General features: G+C 35.7%; 1 long non-coding RNA gene across 4 annotated transcripts; it reads left to right on the forward strand.

Annotated features, from left to right (window-relative positions):
• The first annotated feature begins 329 nt into the window (after positions 1–329).
• On the forward strand, positions 330–5,485 carry LOC134249852 (uncharacterized). Of its 4 annotated transcripts, none has more exons than XR_009988371.1 (5): positions 330–897; positions 2,899–2,983; positions 3,841–3,943; positions 4,554–4,704; positions 5,324–5,485. It is a non-coding gene; the product is annotated as an uncharacterized LOC134249852 (long non-coding RNA). The 4 variants fall into 4 exon arrangements; XR_009988373.1 differs by lacking the exon at positions 330–897 and adding an exon at positions 1,342–1,385; XR_009988372.1 differs by lacking the exon at positions 330–897 and adding an exon at positions 1,424–1,623.
• The last annotated feature ends 2,982 nt before the right edge of the window (positions 5,486–8,467 follow it).

The following is an 8,467-nucleotide window of genomic DNA, read 5'->3' on the forward strand; positions in this document are numbered from 1 at the left end:
TGGGAAATTTTTTTAGCTAAAGGCCAAGGAGTTTAAAGTACAATGTACATGTAGCAATTAGAGAAAAGTCTACCAGGTGCACCAGTAATATTGATAGCAGGCTCAAAATCTAATTAAACCCCGAAAAGGAGGGAGTTCAATTAGTAATTTAACCCCCCCCCCAAAAAAAAAAAAACCAAAAAAACAACACAACAATTTATTAGCAATGAATTATTAATCACCGAACTTTTCAATCATCACTACTGAAATTAAAAAAAACTGTTCTTGATAATCATATTATAATTGTAGCTCATTTTCATGCCTTTTAGGATTCCTGTGGAAAGTTCACAATAAAAAAAAATGTGCTTTTAAACATTTAACATCTTTTGGTGTGACATTATAAATTCATAATCATACATGTAACAGTTAAAATAAGCGGGGAGAGGGGGGGTTACTTTCAGCAAGGACGGCCACTACCAACAACCAAGCCCCGAAACCCATATCCCGAAGGCAAATAAGTTGAGGTGTCAAGCAAGAAACAATTTTTTTTCTGCTCTTGCCTCATGTATTTAACCCCTTTTTTTCTAAATATACTAGGCCTACACATCATATCGGCAAAAATATTTAGGAGCCCCTCTTTTTATTCCATGAAAAGGGGAAAACTTAATTAAATTCTAATATAAGATCTCATAATCACACTTAATCATAGTGAATGTAAACAGTTTATATTTCCCATCCTGCATCGCTCTGTAGGCGCTTTATTTCATTGGTCAATTTCCCGAGGCGCCATTTTTGGAGGATCGAGAAGGACGAAGAAGAAGGTGTAAGCAGCTGGTAAATGTGAAAAGTTAAGATGGTTTCACCACCCAGTGTCTTTAAGACTGTGATAATTGCAATGGCCAACGATGAAGGATTAGTGTACGTATATTTTTGTTAACTTTTTACGGTAAATAGTTGTAATATTTGGCAACAACAAATCTTCACCATCGGAGGCAACTTTTGTTCTGACGCCATTTTGAAAACTTGGATACCTAAGTTTTAAATTGTTAAGTGTATATATTGCAGAGAGAAAGAGAGAGAGAGAGAGAGAGAAATTTGAGACAGTGATATAGCATAACTTAGATTATGGAGGCCCCAAAGGCACCGTGCATGTGCATGCTGTATGTTGTAAAATGGCAACGTTTCGCCTTTTATTATGTTTATTAAAATGTATGCTCCATATGTATGTTCCCTCTCTATATATAAATGAATACATTTCGGAAATATTTTTAACCCCGCTCAAATTATCCGGATGATAATAGTTACACCGAGCATGGTTTCGTAGTTAAATTCAGACTGCAGAACATCCGGTTTGAATACATGTGTTTTCTGACTTTTCGGTTTTGGAACTTACGACTTATGGCAAGGTATAAATTAAATATTTTTGGTTCAAAACTTTGATGAAAGCATCGATATTTTTACAAAAAGTGTCTTCAATCTCAGCTTATCCGATTATTCATGAAGGATATCCTCATCAGAACAGTTGGAATAGATTGTAGCGAATAGCATAACCCTTAATCATATGCATGACGATGATATGGAGGGAAAATATACATAAAAAAGTGAATGTAGGTGAAAGCCTGTCCACTTTTCTGAAAAGATTAGGTTTGTTTTATTGTTTATTGAAGTAGTTTACTGCTCAAAAGATTTTTTTGTAATGTCTAACCTGTTGAGATGAAGATGTAAAAGAAGAAAAGCCTAATAGTGAATTAATATTGATAGTATGTCAAGAAATGCAAATGAATCATCAGCTTGAATTATCAGTTTTTTCACAATTATTGACCTGAGTAGGTCAATGTATAGCGAATAATACATACTCTTTTCCACATCACATCCTAGCCCTAGACACCAATATCAGCCAGAGGGACAGAGGCCCTAGGGCTGATATTGGTCGAAGGTCTGATACAGGATGTGATGTGGAAAAGGGTATGTTTCATTATGTTTATTACAAACTTGGTAATAAAATACAGAACACTTCAAGTTGAGAAGATCAAGAAAATAAGTAAATAACCATGCACAATAAAACTACTTACATACATGCATGTACACGGTATTGTCTTACTGAACAGATTTAGCTGTCATTAGGTCAAAATTGGAAATAATAACATGCTTCTTATATCTGTATATATAGGTAACTCTTGATGGCTTGAACTTCGATTTCTCGGAAGCTCTTGATCGCTTGAAGTGAGTCTCTGGTCCCGATTTTTTCCACTATATAACTAAGCAGATTCGCTCTTGATTTCTCGAACTCCTGATCTCTCGAAACCCTTGATCCCTCGAAGTCAAAATGCAGTCCCGCTGTGCTGTGAATTTTACCCTTGATACCTCGTAGTGGCTGTGTGTATACCAAGTTATAATGTTCAAACTTTTGCCATATCTGTATATCTGTGTGTCTGTCTGTGTGTCTGTTGTCAACTTAAACCTTCATCATAACTTTAGAACTATATGAGATAGTGGCTTCATATTTAGTATGCATACTCCACTAATGAAGTACTTTCAAATGGCAACAAGGACAATGATTATGTGATCTTGACTGTGACCTGTATGCTAAAAAAATTGCTTTTTCGAACTTTGTTGCTGTGTTTCACAAGCTCATCTTGTTTTTATGTGATAGTAATGCATCCGGCGTCCGTCCGTCTGTCTGCAAACACTACTCCTCCTTAAATTTTAGTCTGATTTCAATATAACTTGGCACACAAGTAGACTATACTAAGATACATAATTCTGTGCATCAGTTTTTGATAAGTACAAACCAGTAGAGCTACAGTCTCGACAGAGACTTCTGGTTATTTTTTCTTCCATCCCGGTTGTTGCTAATGCTATTACATAATTAGTTTAAATTAGAATGCAATAGTACCTGGACATAATTTATCATTTCAGAGAGAAGAAAACTGTGTGACTTTAAAAGAAAACCAGTGAGATAAAATCATAGAAAATGTATGATGATTCAGGATGTGGTCATTTGGTAAGTGGTAATTCATTCATGATTCGTATGTATATGACAATTGCCTGAAAAAAATAAAGATTCTAAATTTTATTTAAATACTGAACTATGGTATATCAGCTGTGAGCTACAAGAAGTTTTATGTAAAAGCTAGGGCTGAAACAATTTGCCCCCTCCATGTTATGTGTGTATTGCTATGACTGACATACAGTCAGTTCTATAATAGTATACATACACTTCAATAAAACTTTGTCATCTCGAACCTGAATTGAACAGGAAAAAACTCTGAGATCTCTCCAAAAATTTGAATGAAAAAAAGGAAATGCTTATTAACTGATTTCTTGCTGGTCAGTATTTTGATTACTTAAAGGAAGCTCTAAAAACTGCACACTAAAGAGTTCTACTTTAATATCAGGTAGTTTTATGAAGTTAGAGTGATCTGCCCATAGATTAAGATTTTGAAAAATGTTATTTTACAGTCAGTTAGATTATTTTTAATAGATTAAATTATTTTTAGCATTATTTTCATAAATTTTTCCAATGTAAGTAAACAGCAATGATTTCTGCTTACAGATAGTCCATTGTCTTTGAAAATTTCTTGGGGAAATGAGGCACATACCATATGTTCTAAATGAATAAAAATAAGACTCATTATGCACATATTTATATGAAATATGATAGATTTTTTTCTCTCCAAGGAATAATTTCTGCAAGTCACTAAGTTTTTAGAGTTTCTTTTATTTTATAGATATTCAATGAAATTATTTGAAGTATTAAATTTTGGTAAATTTTATGATACTAAAAGGTTATATGGATGAAAAAACAGGATGCGTGTATGACAATAGGGCTTAAATTTTTAATGTCTCTTAATTTTTCAGTGACATTAAAACAGGAATTGTCATCACCAATAGACGAATTTCACATTCCTAAGAGTTTTCTCCAATTGTCGGCGTATCGCTCATTTTCCCCACTTTGTCCTTTGTAAGTTACTTGTTAATATTTTCAATCTTCAGAAATATTGGACAATTACGATCTGTATCTGTCAGTTAGATTTTATTGTTTTATTTTTGCCAGAGTATGGGGGCAACATGAAAATCATAATGAATATGTTCATACAGATTTTATTTCTAAGATATTGTCCCTCAAAGTTGATACGGTTAAAGAGGGAAAACAGCGTCTTAAGCCGGTTGACCCCAGATCGACCCTGCGAAGGGGAATAACTTTTGTAAATGTGAAAGTCCTTTATGGTATATCATATAGATCTAAAACTGACTGAATTTTGATCAGCCAATTCATGAATATGATGAATGGATGTAAATAATGTTGGTCAATATATGTAAAAAAAAAAAAATTAAATTACTTGTTTATATATACATTTGTGGTATCTCTCCCATTGAAGTTTATAAACTTGTTATTTATTTCTTAAATAAACTGAGCGCACATGCAATACCGGTATAAAATTACTCATAAGATACATGTATACTTAAACCATGATAAAATCTTATGTGTCCAATGCAGCATATGATAAATCATTAACATACAAGTACATGTGTATATATACTGTAATACATATATATTGCATTATTTTTAGGTCCTGTTCTGTGCATGCCCTAAGACAGTGTCTACCCATCACTCCATCTGATATCACTTGTTCTGTGCATATTTCTCTCTCAAACTTAAACTACAGAGAGCCTGTGGATAGAGGATGAAGAGTGACCTTGGACTAATTTTCTAGGTCAAAGGTCAGTATCAAAATCTACTGTATATCTTTATTTAAAATCGTAGTCCAGAGTATATTTCTCCCCTGGTGTAATCTAGCTTTTGTGCAATGGGGTGGAGGGTCTGCAATGATCTTCAACCAATTTCTAGGTCAAATATCAAAATAAAAAAAAATCTCTCCCTAATATTTTTGTTATTATAAAGAGTATGTTTTCTCTCAAACTAATCAAACTTAAAGCAGGGTTCTTAGTATGAGATACATGTAGTAATATATTCTCAATGACATAATAAGGCTGAAAACAATTTATATTATGTTATTTTTTTTCACTTATCATAAAGCATTAAATATTAAAGAGATACATTAAATGCTTAAATCATATGTATCATGGTCATGGAAAGTAATTATTGATATTGGTATATTAAAGGACATTGACTGATCTTTCAGATTTCTAAGTTATATTCAAGAGAGTAACTTAGAAAAATAATAGCATGAGATCTTCATAAGTATGGCCTTAGACTTGAGTAACCCTTATGTTACGACCCCCAGTAGAATTAGAGAATACTGACAAAGAATTTTATTCTATTTTTTGAATAAGCATTATAATTCTGACATCATATAATAATTTTGTATGAATATTGCAGATCATAGGTGATGTGAAGAAAACCAGGAAACTGATGTTGAAAGAAGTACTTAATGACCCTTATGAATGGACTTAAATGTGAAAGACTGTTCCATTGTTTATCTAAGATATATGAATTTATTTAATATTTTGATATCATTGTAAAATTCAGTTACAGTTTTTGTACATCAAATGAATTATTAAACATATAAAATGGTAATGCTTTTTTCTTTTACATGTAATAAATTTTTTAGATAGATTTTTAAAAGAATACGCATTATTTCACATTGCTTCCTTTAGAAAAGTTAGGGAATCTTGAAGTTTCCCAGTAATTTCCACCAGGAATGGGACTCCAGATAATTCCACCAAGTTTCCGCCACACAGAAAGTGCTACACAAGTTCCATATAGTTTCTGAGTCAAGGAAACTTCAGTAATCATAAGGTTTCACGAGCTTCCATGTAGTTTCTCATAAAAGAAAACCTTAAGATTCCATCAAGCTTCCATTCCACGGAAACCACTACGCTCATATTCCATATGGTTTCCTGAGTCTAGGAGTCGAGGAAACTTTAGGAATCGTGAGGTTTCCAGAGCTTCCATGTAGTTTCCCGTATAAGGAAACCTTAAGATTCCATCAAGTTTCCATTCCACGGAAACCACTACGCTCCGATTCCATATGGTTTCCTGAGTCAAGGAAACTTTAGGAATCGTGAGGTTTCCCGAGCTTCCATGTAGTTTCCCGTAAAAGGAAACCTAAAGATTCCACCAAGTTTCAATTCCACGGAAACCCCCTACGCTCCGATTCCATCAAGTTTCCTGATTCTGGAAACCAGTGGAATCTTCAGGTTTCCCATTACGGGAAACTACATGGATGTTCGGGAAACTTCAGGTTTACAGAGGTTTCCGTGGTTCGGGATACCTTATGGAATCGGAGCGTAGGGGGTTTCCGTGTCACGGAAACTTGGCGGAATAACCTAGCATCCGCTACGGAAACCACTGGGAAACATGATGTAAACTTGAGGTTTCCATGTGGTTTCCATAAAGTTTCCCATGATGGGAAGCCACTTTTTTCACCTAGTGAACAATATGAAACTGATTCAAGTTCATAATTTAAAGTTAACAATATGAATTACACTTATAATACTAATGTTTCACTGTTTACTGTTCTGGAAAAAGTTCCTCGCGCTCCAGGAGTTCCGATATCTTTCTCTTCAGTGCGCGGTTCTCGCTTTCCAGTTCTCGGAGGGACGATCCTGGTTTTTGAAGTTGTTCTAAGCGCTCCTTCGTCACCAAACGCACACGGGCGATCCTATCTATCTGGCTACCCAGTTTAACGATATACATTTGAAGCGAGTCCTCAGTGGAAGGTATGGGAGGGATATAAAAATCATCATCACAATACGAAAGAGTTTGTGTAGATCTGGACTGGGGTTTCTTTAAATAATCGGCAACGGAGATTTTCTTGAAGTCAGTCTGCGTCGCTACTGTTGCAGGTTCCATCGAAGAAAGAAGAGGTTCCACCATCGAGCAAGAAGACGACTCCACCAACGAACAAGATAACGGTGTCAACGACGAAGACGACTGTGCCAACGAAGAAGATGGTTCCAACGACGAAGAGGACGGTGCCAGCGCCAAAGAAGACGGTTCCAACGACGAAGAAGATGGTTCCAACGACGAAGAGGACGGTGCCAACGCCAAAGACAAATCCAACGAAGAGGACGGCTCAGTCACCGGGGGAGGAATCACCACAGTTCCGGGAGCAACGTTCGCCATCGAGGGGAATCCAAGTTCTGCTGTGGAGGAAGAAACGCCGGCTGTCTGGGAAGTCTGGGCACGACGGAAGTTATATTTCAACAGTCCAGGGTCGATATAATTCGTGGCCCTAACCATCTGGCTGGTTGCCTTGGCAATAGTGGCCTCAAGGATGGAAGGATTAGTCTGCTTATGTATGAATTTCAGGTGACTCTTCATGTCTGATTTTCTTCTGACCAGTGCATGGCATCCTTGGTGAGGGCACGCCCACTTCTGAACCTCCCGAACGTGACACTCTTCCCAATGGCGCTGGAATTTCGCCCTCGATGGGAATGTCCCTTGAAAATTGCAATCTGCAATGGGGCACTGCATATTGGCAACATAGCCAAACTCCTGGATGTCTAATTCAAAGACGGACTCTTCGAAGTTAAAATCATCCTCAGCCATGAGGTCTAGAACATCCACTTGTGGGTCAATGTCCATGATGAAACTTGACAAAAATCCTAAGAAATAATAACATACTTTTAAATTCATAAACACGACAAAAACCGAACTTTATACCTGGTATTCCTGAACAAGACCTTTCTCTAGTCTAATGTTCAAGTGGATACATTTCACTAAGTTTCTCACAACGTACAAAATCGTGCATCACTCAATCACTCATCCAATATCAACAATTGCTTACATGTACAAATACAGTCGATACACAACCGAAAGCAGTAGCCCATGGTTTCAAATTACATATGTATGCATGTATTACGTACAGTAATTTCTACTATAACCCATTTCATATGAGTATAAAAACAATATTTATTTAGGACAATCTATGTCAACGAGTTCAACTTTTCATTCATGGATCTATGTTCATGGACTTATGTAAATGAATAACTGTTACTCTCTTAATTCTTACGATGGACTCTACAACACCAACAACAAAGACTAATTGTTAATTAAATATGAATATATATATTTATTTTAATCCAGTGTATTATAGTTATGGACTATAAATAACTTTAGACTTGAGGCGTCTGCCCCTTCTACTGAATCGTGGTGATTCTGGTCTTGGTTCAACCCTTTCATCACTTTCCTCCTCAGACTCATTGCTATCCTCAGCAATTGCAAAATTGTCCTCTAAGTTAAATTCCACCCCCTGTCCCTCATCTGACTCTAATTTCTCTTTAAGTAACTTTAAATGGTCTACGTGTACTATTTTTAATTTTCCATCACTACATCTTTTTACTTCATAAGTTATGTCTGATAACTTCTGGACAATTTCGTAGGGCCCTGTCCACCCTAATCCAAGTTTTTGATTTGCTTCCGGTGGATACCAACGTAGTACTTATGTTTTTGGTTCAAATGACCTTATCTTTTATTTAGTATCGTAATAATGCTTTTGTTTCTGAAAACTACTATGAA

The sequence above is a fragment of the Saccostrea cucullata genome, unplaced genomic scaffold, assembly GCF_032062105.1.
Source record: "Saccostrea cucullata isolate Sc308-1 unplaced genomic scaffold, CSIRO_AGI_Scuc_v1 ctg1340, whole genome shotgun sequence".
Classification (NCBI taxonomy): Eukaryota; Metazoa; Mollusca; class Bivalvia; order Ostreida; family Ostreidae; genus Saccostrea; species Saccostrea cuccullata.